We start from the raw sequence: 16,604 nt of genomic DNA on the forward strand, positions 1-16,604 counted from the left end.
GCCATAAGCACAACAAACCTTGAAAAGGAAAGATGTCATTTCATAAACTGTATAGACTGTAAATGTAAAATGAGGAGTAAAATATTGTTTCCTATCTTCTGCAGTTTTTGGTAGAGAATAACTTCTGCCAGTGTTATCACACACTAGTTAAGCACTATTTCTATTGTTTTTGTTGCTTTTCAGAACCAAAAAAGCAATTTGGACATAATTTTGTGCCTCTCTCATAATGAGGATATGATATTATATTATAGGACACGACACACAATCACAGAAACAGAACATTTCTAGTTCGAGTTCAGGTCGGTTCTGTTCCTTCATGAGTTAGTTTCACTTTATATTCTACAAACGTGAACACACACACACACACACACACACACACACACACACACACACACACACACACAGGGCTGAATTATTGGTTTAAAGTGACAAGTGGCCACAGCCATTTGCTGCGACATGCTGGAGCTTGTTAGAGGTGGGAAACAATGGCAGCCAACAAATCACTGTTTGTCCCATGATGAAGTGATGGAGGAAGCTCGGAATCAGCCTCATTACGGTCGGACTGGATCCAGACGGTTCAGTCCAGCTTCTAACTGGGCTTAAACAATAACTTTATGCTTTATTACTGCGCATTTATGTCCCTCCACATGTGTTTTCAATCAGTTCCTAATCAGTATCAGTTGAATGCAGACCTTCCTCTATAACCGGGTGCTGCTGTATAATGATCCAATGGTTTTGGAAACTTACTTCACTTCAGCTCCGGCTCTTTTGCTGGCTTCTTGTTGAGGAAACTGTTACAAAAATTCATTTTCGGGATATAAAATGCACACTAAACAGGAACAACTTTGCTTATTGCTACAGCTCTTTATAGGCAGTTGTTCAGTAAAAGAGCTTCTGAAACTTTTCTCCTTCACTTCCTCCTTTACTGAAGCATCACTGAGGATTTAAAAACCATAATTAGTGCTGTTGTTCTTCCAGTTGGTTTAATGAACGATAGAGTTCAGATGTACATGAGAGAAGATTTATGAGGTTAGCTAGCTAGTTTGTTGACGTCTAAAGGTGGTATACATTGACTTGACATTGCTAGATGAGGCTAGTTGCAGAGTATTCTGTTGGCTTAGCTAGCAAGGGGCCACCATGACAAAGACTTCAGTGATGCTTAATGACCTCTAAACAGAATTTTTGCATTTAAGCCAAGCTGGGATTGACTAGAACAGCTTTTCTTTGCACCATTACCACTGTCCATTGACTAAAACATCAATATTAGCACAACACAAACTTTAACTGTGCTCACTGAATTGATTAGTGACTGGCTAGGCTAAATTTACCGAGAAAATCATTTAAAAATTTGCATTCCTTGCGTACTATTATTGATCATGCCCTCCTTTCACAACACCTGTGTGACAGCGCACAAAAACAAAGAATCAGGTTTGTAAAAAATGCCTTGATCAGCCAAGATCCAGATTTTTTGAGAATGTATCGCCAGTTTAATGAGCTAAGTTGGGTTTTGCTATTATCTGTAAATACAAGTATGACTTACACACCTAAAAATATATTTTGTTGAGCACTGCAATGCAAATAAGAGGTTAAACACTAGATAACATGAGGAATGTAGTGCCTAAAATGTGGGAAAGCAATAAGATATGAGGATGAAGCAATACTGAAATACAATAAGCAGCTAAAATAAGACTGGAACAGAGCAGTAAAAATTAATGCTGGTAGTTATACTCAGGTACTAAGTAATATGACATAATATGAAATATTGCATCTGAAAAATTAGATGAAATGAAAGATTGAACAGGAAATAAATGAAATACTACATCTATGGAAACTGATGCTGCAAAAACTGATGAGAAAAGTAATATTGATCTTATTGTTTAGATGTAAGTGTCCAGTGTGGTACTGCACCTATTAAAAAGGTGGAAAAACAAGACTTAAAAGTGATTAATTTAGCTAAAGAGAAGTATCACAGCCTGCTCTGCTCCACAACTAGAGAGAGAAGATAAAAATCGTTCACATGCTTTGTGAAAATACTTCAGCCTGAGTAAAAAGTGGAACTTGGCCGCAGGACTAAAACCCTGCTGTGTTCTTTATGAAGGTGCTGTATTAGACGATACTCTACTGTCTGCTTACATTAGTCCAACACTCAGAGAGCCACCGGGCTGCTGCTGCTGAACTGTTGTGTGTTTGATGATGGTAATGATGAGTGACGACTCGGCTCACCTCAGACAAACTGAATCCACAAACACAACAAGCTGTTTGCACACCAGATTCAGTCAGTTCAAACTGTGGAGTGTCCACCTCTGATATGTTGCAGCGTCATCACGTATTGTGAGAAGAGACAAGCTGCATTCCTAAACAATAGCAAAATGTCTTGACAGAACTACATTTTGAGAGAACGGAGAGTCCAAAAGAGAGAATTCCTAAATTGAAAATCACAGTTGCTCATGTCAAAGTCCAGCGTTTTGTCGACCCGTCCATCCACCCCAACCTCAGGCCTCATCAATAACACCCCTGACTCTCTCCTTTGCTTCCATCTTCATCGCCTGTGGACTGTTTTAATGGCATGACTATCTTGGATTTAGATGGGGTTTTGACAGTAGCTTCTATTTAGTTCTAGCCTATTTTGGAAATAAAGTCATTGAGGAATTAGTTTTTTAAAAATTATTTTATATATTTTTTGGAAATATCCTCTGCACATTGATTCGTGACAGTCCAACCTTGATTCCTGCCTCCTAACTCTCACAAATTGTGTTTTAACAACATTAAGATCCACTTGAAGCATAATTGAAAACCCAGCTTAGCTGTAAAAGAATGTCATTTTGTGGAGACAATGTTACCCAAAATGGCAGAAACCTTCCCTAATTGCAAAAAACTGTTCAGGAACGACACGACGAACACAAGAAAGAGCGAAAGCATTGACCCGGCCTCCAAACTCCCAACATCAATGGGTGACTTTCTGGTCTCTGATTCATGCCTCCATCCTCCAACCTTCTTGTCTCCGAATGCTTACAAATTATATTTATTTCAAAGTGAAATTGTGATCCCCTTGAAATTGTAAAGACAGGGTCGCCCATATTAACGTCTAGTGTTTTGTTGACCCGTCCATCCACCCCGACCTCACACCTCCATAACAACACCACCTGACCCTTCCTTTTGCTTACGCCCTCATCTTTTCTACCATTCAAAGGCACAAAAAACAACCGACAAGACTGTTTTCAAAGGCAGGATGGGATTCTGACACAAATTTATAATTTAGTTCTAGTCTATTTTAAAAATAAAGTCATCAAGAATTAGGTTTTTTAAGGTATTTTTCTTTGTTGATGATGAATGATTATGGCTTTAGGATACATGATAAGTGCGGGAACGACACGACGTACATGAAAAAGAGCTAAAACATTGACCTGGACTCCAGATTCCTACAGTGAAAATCACAGTTGCTCATGTTTAAGTCCAGCGTTTTGTTGACCCATCCATCCGCCCACAACCTCACACCTCCATAACAACACCACCTGACCCTCTCCTCATCATTTCTGCCACTAGTGGGGGCGCACACACAACCCACTTTTAGCTTTAAAAAAAAACGAAATTTCGCATAGACAGGGTTGCCCCAATGGCAGCAGCCACCCACAGCAGGACAATGTGTAAAATCCGACTGAAAAACTGCCTTAGAAACAACATGATAAACATGAAAAAGAGCTAAAGCATTGACCCGGACCAGTGTTTCATCGACCTATCCATCCACCTCGACCTCAGGCCTCTACAGCAGCACCACATGACTCCCTTCTGTGCTTCCATCCTCATTTCTTCTGCCACAAACAACCTAAGGGACTGTTTTTAATGGCAGGACAGTCCTGGTTGGTCTATAAACGGGATTGTGACAGCGCAGAGTGTTTACTTCTGCAGTATCACACACCGTCGCACACGTCTCCAGGGGAAGGGAATTTTAAATGTCACCGAGCTGCGTGTGCGTTTGTTGCAGTGTGTGTTGCAGTGTGTGTCAGTGTGTGTTTGTTGCAGTGTGTGGGTGGCAGAGCCTCCAGCAGGCGACAGCGCTGAGTCACAGAAAATGACCAGATGGTGTTGGAGACAGAAAGAGAAGGCAGAACGGCAGCAGGGAAAACGAGACAGAGGGGAGGACAAGGTAAACACTGAGAGATGGGGGAGAGAGAGAGATGACGGGGGAGAGAAAAAAAAAGAGCAGCAAAGCAGACGAGAGCGGCAGCGACAGAGGGGGAGAGAGTGCTTTGTAGCTAGCATTCCTCCAGCCGTGACTGCTCTCTGCATTTTAAACACCTTCCCTTCTGTCGCTGGCAGACCGGAGCTCTGCAGGACGACCAATTAGCATCGCACACACACACGCAGCCGGAAAATAAATCCCGCCGATGAATATTTACATTCGTCTGGCACAAAGACAAGAAGGACCATCCACATTCTGACCACAGAGGAAAATCCATGAGAGCAACACCAGTGATTGTGGTTTCACTCCAACTCATCAGACCTAATAAAGATGAGTCAGGTTTAATCCTCGTCTGCAGGAGAATGAGGGCAATTCTGCATAATGGTGACAATTATGAAGTGTCCAAAAACTCCTTTCAGACATGCACTCATTTCCTGAACCCACCAGCATCGTGTCTGAATGGACACCCTGCTCACTTTTCCAAAAAAGTCGCAACTGCAGGTCGGACGTAGCAACATTTCTGCATTACTTTTAACACAAGTCTGAACTGCGGCCTGTCACATTAACGGACACCCACACACAAGCAGCAGCACTTCAGACTGTATGTAGTAATTAAGGGAATATAAACAAGTGAAACCGCAGCTTTAAACAGCAGCATGATGGACATCTGAGTTGTGTCCATTTGTGCACGAGGAGCAACAGCACCAGTGCTTTCATTATTAACTTGGAATTTTAAATTACCCCTGATATGGAGGAAGGATTAGTCCAAGTCAGGACTGAACAGTAAGTCACAATGTGTGCTTTTTTTTTGTCACAGTGTAGTTCGTTGCTTCCAGTGGTTTAGGACTATTTCCTCTGAATGTCTGCAGCTTTAACCCTTTGATTCACCGTGTGAGTCAAGAGATACCCATTTTCCATTGAATTTGGGTCACTTTTGACCCATGTTGTGCATCAAAGGGTTAAACAGCAGCAGGATCCACATCAGAGTTGCGTCCATTTGTGCGCGTGGACCAACAGCACCAGTTTTGAAGTTGCAGGTATTTAATAAATTCAGTGGAAATACTCCTAAATACCTGGAAGCAACAAACTTAGAGGAAAGATTCCTAAACAGCTGGAAGAAACAAAGTACACTAACAAAAAAAGTACACATTGTGACTTACGTAGTTTGATCCTGATCCATCCTGTCTCCAAGTTGGGGATAATTGATAATGTAGGTAGTTATTGAAGTTACTGCTGCAGTTAATATTTGCTTAAATATGCATAACTCTGTCTTTGGAGATGATCATATGGAACAACAGCACCAATAATTTCACTATTTCCTAAATTACCCCTGACATGCAGACAGAATTAGTTCAGGATAGGATCTAACAGTAAGTAACAATGTGTACTTTTTTGCCACAGTGTAGTTTGTTGCTTCCAGCTGCTTAGAAGTCTTTCCTCTGAGTTTATTAAATATCTGCAACATCAGACAGCAGCAGGATTTTTATCAATTATCTCCAACATGGAGACAGGGTGGATCAGGATCTAACAGCAAGTTCTTTCACTGTTAGTAAAGTAGTAGTTTGATTCACAACACACATGGACAGAATTTTCAGTGTTTAGGGAATCATACATAAACCACGCTTTTAGTTGTTTGGAAACCTCTTAATCACCTGCTTGCATGAACTAATCAACTCAAGTCAAACGTTGATATTTACCATCTTAGAGTTGAAAAGATTAGTTGATCAACACAAAGTTAATCTGCACCCATTTGCGGCCACAATAACTGATTTTTCCAGTTTCCAACCACAATGTCAAACAGCCTCCAGTTCTCAAATAACAGCATTCACAGTTTATGTTGTGATGATATGTGACAGTAATCTGAATATCTTTCAGTTTAGAGCTGTTACACCATGGCTACACTGAACGTATGTGGACCATTCAAAGAGTGAATGAGCAGCTGAATGGATCTTTATACCGGCTACACCTGAAATGCATGTAAACTCGTGGCAAAACAAGACGGCGAGCTGTCATTTTGGGAGTTTTAACAAGTTTGTGTAACAGAATGTGAACCTCAGACTCCTGCAAAGTTCCCCACTGTGAGATTAACAAAGGATTATCTCACCTTCAGTTATTTAAAAACGGCAAAGTTTAACTCTAGAGGGATAAAGTTACTAAGCAACCGACTGCTGTTGCTGGCAGAATAAATGTCGACAGACCCCAAGTGGAAGCCTTGCTTGATGCAAAGCTGTCATTTCTCACATACTGGTAGTTAAAGACATAGAAACCCTTTACTAGGCATTTCTTTGCAAAAAAACACACAGGTATCATGCAAAAATTACATATGCTGTGCATATACAAGCACTTACCAGCTGTGGTCACACCTGGAGGAGTCCCTTTCCTGCAGCTTCTGGGTTAATCTGAGAAGAAAAGACACAAAAAGATATCAGATTAGGGTTTAAGGAAGTGCATTTGTGAGAAATTCTAATTTCTTTATAGATTTCACAGCTGAAATGATCAAAATCAGCATAAAAATAACACCTGCTTGTTGCTGATTGTTGACAAAAACACCATTTAGTTTAAGAAAATAACCGTCAGGTTCAGGGGTTTTAACAGAGTGTCTGCGTCCATCAAAGCTTTGAGAGATTGATAAACTATCATGTGATCAATTAGCTGTTAGCCTCCTCATTTGTAATATCTGTCCAACCATCACTGGATGATTTTAATACTGTAGAAAACCAACAACAACGATCACGACAGTCTGTTGTTTCCCAAACAGACATTCTCACATGAAGATAAACACAGCCGATAATAAAAACCTCAGACGTGAACATTTTTTTCATTTTTATATTATCTACCTTCACTGCGAGGTGCAATTTCTTTGTGTGTGTGTGTGTGTGTGTGTGTGTGTGTGTGTGTGTAGGTGGGAAATGATAATTATTCATAGTGACAGTCAAACTAAATACTCCGACTCTAACATGCAGCATTTTTCATTTCTCTCCTCCAAGATAACAAAGCAAGATGGTAAAATGTGACCTTGTGCTCTTTATGGGAAGGAAAAAATAAGCTAATGCAATTTCAGAATATAATAAAAACATATTATTCACATCATATCCTATAGTTACCCTGAAATATCTAGTAAGTTACATAGAAGCATCAGTTGCGTTTATACTAAGATACAAAGACTGATAGTTTTAGGTCAAAATAAGGAGTTAAGTGGCTGATAAAGAATATTTTACAACCACATTGTATGAAATAATATTCATATAGATGCTTCAAAATATATTTGAGAATAGTTGATGAATATAATGGAGCATTTAGCAGCTAAAGAGGCAGATACATCCTTTAGGAGGTGGTGGAGACCAAAAACAGAGCAAAAAGAGACTAAATATCTGATTTAGATTCATCAGTAGGACACAAAGACAAATAAAATGACTTTTCATGTAACTCCATGACTGATAGATGGAAAATATGTAGGTGAAAATGTAATGGTATGTGATAATTCTGCTATTTATAGCATATTTCTGCTGAAAAACAAAGGTTTAGGTGTAGATTTAAGGGCAGGGAGTGATAGTAATAATAACTTAATATTGCATCTTTTAAAAACAGAGTTTAAAAAGCGCTTTGTAGACAGAGCAAGGATGAGAAGGAAACTTAGGAAGAGCACTGAGCAACAGAAGGCTGATCGGTCCCAACAGAAGGCGAAAAACCAGAGCGGCGAGTTAAACATGGTAAGATGTTCAAAATGAATCAATACAACAGTGCCAATAACAATAAAATATGTGAAAAAGTAAATAAATAAGGGGTAAAAGAGAATAAAATAAAATTTAAAAATCAATTAGATGATAAAAAATAGACGATAAAAGTAAAAATATAATCCAAACACTGATGACACACAGTTAAAGATGGACAAAAAACAAATAAGCCCGATGTGTGTTGGCCCATCGATCCACCCCGACCTCCTTTCACAGTGAACTTCTGGACATGTCATGGTTTTGCTATTAATCCACAGGCGACGCAGAATTAAAGACTACAGATGTATGAAAATATATAAATCTAAATTTGCCATAAAACAAGATTCATGAAAGAGATAAAATAAAGTGTGAAACTAATAATAATAGTAATAATAGTAAGTAAATAAATATGTAAATAAGCAAATAAATTAGGGGTAAGAGAAAATAAAAATAAAATTAAAGAATCAATCAGATGAAAAAAATAGATAAAAATAAAAATATCATCCAAATATCGATGTCAGTCATGGTTAAAAGAAACCAAAATGGACAAAAACCAAATATAATTCTCAGCCTAAGTCTGATGTTTTGTTGGTCGATCACTCCACCCCGACCTCCTCCCACTGCTGTGGCCTAATGTGTCCACATACTTTTGGACATATGGTTATGTTATTAATCCACAAGAGACATATTCCACAAAAGACTACAGGGGTAAAAACAACAACAGCAAAACTCTGAATTTGCAATGAAACAAGATTTAAAAAGGAGAAGAAACAATTCAAAAAGAACAAGTGATGATGACAGAATCAGAAAAGGAACAGGAAGTGAATCCGCTGTGTGTGTTTCTGTGTTTGTGTGATCACAGCCTTGTAATATGTTGGTGCTAAATGGGCTGATTGACAGAAGCAGCGGGTTGAGGCGGCGCCGTCTGTTCCCATCCCCTCTAATTACAGTCATGGAAAACTAAAAGTGACAGAACTCATCGCCGAGCAGCCGATACCGAGGATGCTCTCCGAGGCCCGGATACGACTCGACTAGCCACATGATTGAAATCTGCATCTCATCATTTAATCAAGCTACACTGACAACCTCATCACATCAGAAACAGCCAGAAAAACAATATATACTAATATTATTTTTCATTTTCAGTGACTTTTATTCTTTTAATCAACATCAGTCCTGATCATAACTATAAAATATTAGTTTATTTTCAGGATTTTAACCCTTTAAATGCCAGTTTGTTCACATGATGTCATTGTTTATTGTGAAAAAAACTGAAAAAATGTATTTATTTCCATATAGTAAGAGCTTGTCTTTAGTATTTCTATATCTCTAAATGTACACAAACATTGGAACTTTTCTCCGAGCTGACAGTGGAGGCAGGAAGTACATATTTATGTTAAGGCAGTGTCTCGACAGGAGCGGGTTTTGCTATTTTCATAAGGACCCTTGGTCACATAACAGCCTTAAACTCCCAACCTGAACCCTCAAGCACCCTCTCAGACAAGCTTACATTTATTTTTCACCTCAAATAACATCATTTTGCCTTCATCGATGGTTCCCAAACACAAGAAGTGCTAAATTCTCCAGATATCCTGTGCTACATCCACCAGCCTACAGTTCTTATAATACAGCAGGAAGCAACAAAACAATTAAAGCTACAAGCAGTGTTGTTCGGGTCCTCACATCATTGCCAGTCAGAGAAAACAAGCATGTCCACCAGGTGGTGCTGCGACTGAGAGTGTATTTCAACCCATGTATCTGACAAAGGCCAGACTCTGATCACACATGTGCAGTATGAGGCTAGTTATACATCACTTCCTGTTCTGTGGTGAAACATCTAAAATGGCCGCATTCCACTGGTCACCATTTCCATGCCCTGAGACTTTTGCTTAGCATTTTGATAACTCTTGATCACCCGTGTCTGGTGTACATCCTGGCCAAATTTCAGCTCTCTGTGTTGCCGTGTTTGAGTTTATAACTTTTAAAAAATGTCCAAAAAAGACACCAAATTGTCCAAAATATGAACCATAACTCAAAATGGCCGACTTCCTGTTGGGTTTTGGGTATTTGTGCAAGAGGCTTTTTTGTGCAACCTGACGAGTTACATATGCAATTTCATAGCTGTAAGGGCTGAATTTTCATAATATTGCAGGGGGCGCTATTGAGCCATTTTGGCATACATGTGTGCCATTCCCTTAAAATATCAAATTTTATATTCTAAATTTTAAAATGAAATCTAATGTGTGTGCACATTTTCATGTGTTTACGAGTTTTGGGCGTCAGAAATGCATTTCTTCATTCCAACGAAGAAAGTACAATAATAAACCCAATAGGGTCTTCATTGGCTGATTATGAAAAAGTGGCACAATCAAGTGGAAAACTGTAAAAACTATAATTCTGAAGCCAAATCTCCAGAATAAAAGATGAATAACATAAAATGCATGATTTCATTATGTAAACGCATGAATAAAATGGCAGTTATGATGGGTTTCAATAGAGTCATTTTTGTCTTTAAGGTCCTGAGTGTACACAGTGTGTTATTAATGCATTACCAAACCTCATGCCAAATGCATAAACTTAGCCAAAATTGCCTAAAAATCCAACATGAAAAGAACAAAGGGTTAATTAAGCCATCTTTACATGTGAAAGTGTGTTTAAAAAGCCCCTACAGCTACATCTGGATCCACTTGAGGTCGACTAAACGGCACAAAGTCGCGCCGATGACATCCTTTACTGCTACTTAGCAGCTCATTTAAACTTTAGACACAAGCCAATCTGGGCCGCCGTCAACAATATCGAGGACATCTGCCACGTTAGACGCTCCCAATCTAATCCTGCCTTAACACCATGTTCCCAATCAGCAGGACAAATAGCATCCAGACGACTCTGGTGATCTCAGCAGCTCTGAGGGAGGAGAGCAGCTGACGGAGGACATCGTACGGCAGCGTCGCTCGACTGTTCCCAGTGAAGAGGATTCTCCCAGTTTGGATCATACTGGGGAGGTTTACATGAAAACACAGAGAGAAATCTGATTCTACTGCAGATTCTGCCATTTATATGCACAAAAAAAGCAGTTATTAAATGAAAATCTGGCATCTCTGTTACTGTAAATGTGACTGTTGATCTGATTTGTCTTAATAAATATGTTGGGAAACTGTCTTGTCTACTACAGACTTGAGTAGGTCAGAATTTCCATGTTTTCCAAGTATAGTTAACTAATTTCAGGTTAATTTCACCGCTGTTACAATTTAAGCTCTAATACTGGTCATTTTAAGGACCAGCCATCCATTCTATACCATATTTATTTCAAAAACAGTCTACAATATCGAGATTTTCCTTCCTTTGATGTAATAATACTTGCAAATTTTTTATATTAGCCTTCATATCATGGGACAAACATAATTACTCTGCCAAGGAATGTGGCGGAGTTATGTGACGATCACCGTACGTTTGTCCTTCTTTGAATCTGTTTGTCTTGCTTTCTGTTACCAACATTAGTCACAAACGGACCAACGAATTTGGATGAAATTTTCAGGGAAGGTCAGAAATGAGACAAGGAACAAGTGATTAGATTAACCAGTGATGCAGTTTATAGTCTGGATTAGTCTGGATCCACGGATTGGTTAAAGATTCCTGTATCATTACGAGATAGCGACGCGGTGTCACTGTAATCTATATAGCTTCACTAGATTACTTTGATTGGTTAAGTAAATAACATTTAAACATTCAGTCAAGTGAATTCATGATTTTAAGGTCAGAAAAAGATCATTTAAACCTGAAAAAGAAATACAGCATAATATTAGATTCCACAAAGAATAAAGTAAACACTGACAGTTTCTATCTTTGCTTTTTCAAGTCTAATTTTAGCTTTTTATTTAAGTTTCTGTGCTCTAATCCCTGGAAACTGCTATTTATGCCACCTCTTATGTCATTTTTTCTTATTTAATTTGTTAAGGGGGCATTCCCAAACTGAAACGAGGGTATTCAAGCTGCACCTTTAAAAGAATAACAGAATAACTCCAATTTTAACTGGAACAGGAAAAGGCGTTTCGGTGTGCGCTGAATGTAACTGCAGGGAAAATCAGAACCAGGCGAAGTTTCTGCGACGGCTTCCAGAAACCTGATGAGACGTCCAGATGTTCTGGCTCTCGGCTCCACTTCAACATTTATGTGAGTATATGAGCGTTTGTGAGTGAAAGACAGAGAGGAGGTTGAATTAAATGACCATTAACCCCAATTTCTGAGCCTCTTCTGAGGTCAGTTAAACCGTAGAAAGACGGGAAGTTCTATTTCTGACTCACACACTCTATTCTATTTCTACCTTTGTGAGGACATTGGCTCACATTAGGATTCCTTCCATTTTCATCCCTAACCTCACCTGAATCCAAAAATCAAGCCTCAACTGTCAAATAAACTAAGTTATGGCAAAGCACCTTCACTTTCTGAAGTCTAAACCTCACAATGGTCCACAAAAACCAGAATAAACTGCTCATTTCTTCTTTGTCCTAAATAAAAGAAGAGATCTGAGTCACATCTAATCGTTCTGAGTCATCCGTCCATCTCCAGTTAATTCTGTCTCGCTGTGAGTCAATAACCACCTAAAACCTTCTTTATTTTTTGCTCGATTTCTGCTCCAGCTGTTGCTTTGCTGCTCCTGGATTACGACTGGGTGGAGCTGGAACGATCCAACCTCGGTTTAAAGAGTCAAAGTGAACTCAGCGGGCGGCTCTGGACTCTAAGAAATGCTGCGATAAATCTGTCAGCTCGCACTGAAAACACTGCGAAGGGTGAGGATTTTCTCTACAACTTATCAGTCAAATAAAAGATCAATGCGCAGACAACTTAATACTCCACTAACGTCCATCCGTCATCCAGACGGATTTGGATTTTTAGTCTTATGGACGACTCCACATACGTATTGGAATGGCAGCAGCAGTACATATCAAGAAACAGCTTGGATGGTTTAATTTATTAAAACAATACAATTTTCAGAAATAACTAAGGATATTTTGTCGGAGCATTCTATAACCCCACTCTCTCTTTTTTACGCATTTAAGTACTTTTATTTTGTAGTTTTTCTTTGGGGTACACTACTAGTATTTTTGAAAGCTCATTTTGCCATCATTGCCATTATGTTTTTACTACATTTCATATTATAATTTTATTGTTAGCATTTGTCCCTCTATGGTGCATATTTCAATTTTGTAAATTGTTTTACAAATTTTATTCTGCTGCTATTTTACCAACAATCTTGAAAACTTAACCAAATGTGAGCCTCAGACGGTGATATTTCATCAAAATCTGCTTAGACTTCATGCCTTTAAACTTCACCAAGCATTTGCACCAGATTCTGCAGAAAACTAAAAATTCTGAGCTTCAATGTGCAACCAAGAAGCCTTCAGTGAGTCAGCTGCAACCAACAGTCACGTGATAAAACAAGTTTACACAGCGCAGATAATTAAATGTCAGTAATATGTAGAGGCACATTTTCCAGTATTGGTAACACCTGTTGGCATTGGGTAAAATGTAAAAACCAGTTTTTTTATTTTTGCAGTTTTGTGAATAAATTATCAAAAAACTTCAATGTGTGTGTTATTTTAATAGCATTATAACCACGTCATACTGTTTTCTAGTTCTGTGCCGTTTCCATAGAGGTGCAGATGCAAAACATGCCCAGAAACTGGAGTTCAGAAGGTTAATAAAGTGTTTCTCCTGATGTGAAATGCTTACACAAACGAACCAAGTCATTACTTATGCACAGGTTATGAGAAAATCAATGTATTTTTACTTCATTTGTCATAGTGTTTTGGCTCTATAATTTCCTGGGTCGACCTCAAGGTCTTGTGCGTATCTGGAAAACCTCCAAATGAGGAAACACGAGAGGATCCTACGATTCTACAGTTTCATTTAGCAGATGCTTTCATCCAAAGCGACGTACATCTGAGTAGATACAAGACAAGCAGGGATCTAGTCAGGAGAAAACAACCTGGATAAGAGCCATAAAACAAGTTCAAGAGTCATAATAGGATCGTAGACCCTTAAAGACTGAGAGACACTCTGTAGATCAAACAGAGTTTGGTAACTCGTTCCACCACCGGGGAACCACAGATCCTGATTGTTCACTACTCAAACCGAACCAACATCATCCATTTTATCTTCCACATCCCTGTTTCAGACAGACAAAATAAAGTATAACATTTTTAAAATAACATAAGGGTCACTCCAGAATTGGAGGACATTTGGGCTTAAGAATTTTGGAAAAATAAACCTTTAACAATTTTCTGCTACATATTCACCAATAATAGGCAATAGACTATCAAAGGCTTGACTGGTTCAGCTTCCACATCAATGGTAGCATTTTTATTCCATGTTTTATGTGTTGTTTGCTAACCCTGCTCTAATCACAGTAACAGGGTTGCTAATCCATGCTAATGCTAGCTTTTTCTCAGGACTAGAAGCTAGATATTTAGCTAGCTGTTACTGCTGACCAAGAGGAAAGACTTACTGATGGAAATATGAAAAATAGAAGAGATGACATAGCTCTGCTCTACCCATTCTTTAAGAAAACTGTTTGATGATGTTAACGTTTCATGTGATTCACTGTTTTCTTCTTCTTCAACCAGATAAAAAAACTGAAAACTGAAAAAAATACAGTTTGAAATCACTTCTAGAACCAAATTCTCACTTCAGTGTACAAATAAGTTTTTGAGTGCAGCACTTTTGTGCTGGATGTTTTACATACAGTGACCACAAGAGGCAACGATGAGCCGATTTCACACCTGAAAACACATTTCAGCTAATTATTTATTGGAAATGTTTTAAAATATTACCTACACTGCCAATCAAAAGTTTGAGATCACTTAGACATGTCCTTATTTTTGAACGAAAAGCATTTTTTTTCAATGAAGAGAACATAAAATGAATCAGATTCCAGAAATTTTTTATGGAATATCTCCATAGAGGTCAGAGGAACATTTCCAGCAACCATCACTCCTGTGTTCTAATGCTATCTTGAGTTTGCTAATTGTGTAGAAATGCTAATTGATGATTAGAAAACCCTTGTGCAGTTATGTGAGCACATGAATAAAAGTGTGAGTTGTCATGGAAAACATGAAATTGTCTGAGTGACCCCAAACTTTTGAATGGCAGTCCATCATTTAACCCTTTGATGTGCAGTGTGAATCAGGAGATACCCATTTTCTGTTGGACTTGGGTCACTTTTGACCTACGTTGCGCATCAAAGGGTTAACAAGATAAAAGACTGCAAGGATTTGGTTTAACTGGATGCTTTGACAAACGTCCATCTGGTCGTTTCATTGCAAAAACACGCCCATAGTTACATTTTCTTTTTTTTTTGTAAAGTGACATTGAGCAGTCATGTTTATGTTCAGGTGACAGCGCCCTCTAGTGGATGTCTCATTATGACGGAAGCAAAGAAAAAAGTGACATCGTTTTAGAGCCAGATAATCAATGCAGAGAGGAGGTCGGGCTGGATGGACGGGTTTCACAACACTGGGTTTCTTTGAGCCTTTAATGACAGCTTTATAACCTCCACTGCTGGTGTTTTATCGTTATCATGATGCTAAAGGTCCACAAATGTTATCAAAGTGCATATTTTAACCAAAACTATGATCTTTCCCTAAACCTGAGCAGGTTGAGCTTCAGTAGAAATCAACTGGATGGAGCTGGAGCGACTCCAAATTCTGTCATTCCACATTCCTGGTTCTTCTATCCACAGTTTGCTGATGCTAGTGGATGAGCTGCAAACTGTGACTAAACTGGAACACAGAGCAAGAAAAACAGATTACAGCTTCGTCACAATGATGCTTTTTGTTGCTTGAGAAAAGCTCGGGAGCGGCGAAATCGCAGCAGGAGGGGAGACGTTCGTTTCTTATCACCATCCGACACACGTTTTAGTGCCGACAGAGTAATTCTGCCATCTGAGAAACAACAAAGTTTGCAGAGTCGTACAAACAACCGAAGCTTTTCTGGGCCAAAAGCTCCTGCAGCATCACTTCACCTGCAAACTTGTACATGTGTGCTCATACATATGCATCCAGCCCATAAGCAAAGCTGCACAAACAACAAGGAGGCGTCTCACTGCAAGTCTGAAGCTCAGCCGGTGCTCAGTAATACAGTAAAACACACATCCGGGCCTCTATCAGAGCGTCTCTGGTGGATTTTAATGGGAGCAATGTTGCGTAGAGGTGTTTATTCACCAAACCGCGGCAACTTCTCCTCACACCAGCCATTAAAGAGCAGCACAAGTCTCTGAGGGGGAGCGATCGGAGGAGGCATCGAATCAAAGAGGCGATAAGGCTTCCCTTTGTGCACAGAAAACCCCACCGTGCTTCCTCATACATGCAGATAGACTCTTTGTGATTCGGCGGCGCGCGACTCCATTGTCACATCCGGCGTCCATTCAGCACCTCGACAATTTGTGGATGGGGATGCATGTGGCAGAGAGGCTCCATTGTGGCTCCATCAAAGCAGGTGGAGAGGCATCTTTTTATTATTTTTTTAATGAATAAAGCTGATATTCATGAGATATAATATTACACATGTTTGTGTCAAAGCCGGAGGCATCGGTGGATGTAATTCCTTGTCACTGAGCTTCGGTTAGTGGCTCAGAATTGTGCTAAAAGACTCATTTCCCCTGTTTATTTCCCCCGAGCTGCCGGCAGCGATTCATAGCGGGAAGATAGGAGGAG

The 16,604-nt window shown here is 39.2% G+C and overlaps 1 protein-coding gene across 2 annotated transcripts in view; it reads right to left on the bottom strand.

The window, feature by feature from the left end:
* enox1 (ecto-NOX disulfide-thiol exchanger 1) overlaps positions 1-16,604 on the bottom strand; it is a 178,647-nt gene that overhangs the window by 92,755 nt on the left and 69,288 nt on the right. For both annotated transcript variants that reach the window (XM_023299366.3, XM_023299364.3), the window contains exon 4: positions 6,529-6,579. The gene's annotated coding sequence lies outside the window, so the exon portion shown is untranslated. The remainder of the gene's footprint in view (positions 1-6,528; positions 6,580-16,604) is intronic.

Source organism: Amphiprion ocellaris, chromosome 11 (genome assembly GCF_022539595.1).
Source record: "Amphiprion ocellaris isolate individual 3 ecotype Okinawa chromosome 11, ASM2253959v1, whole genome shotgun sequence".
Classification (NCBI taxonomy): Eukaryota; Metazoa; Chordata; class Actinopteri; family Pomacentridae; genus Amphiprion; species Amphiprion ocellaris.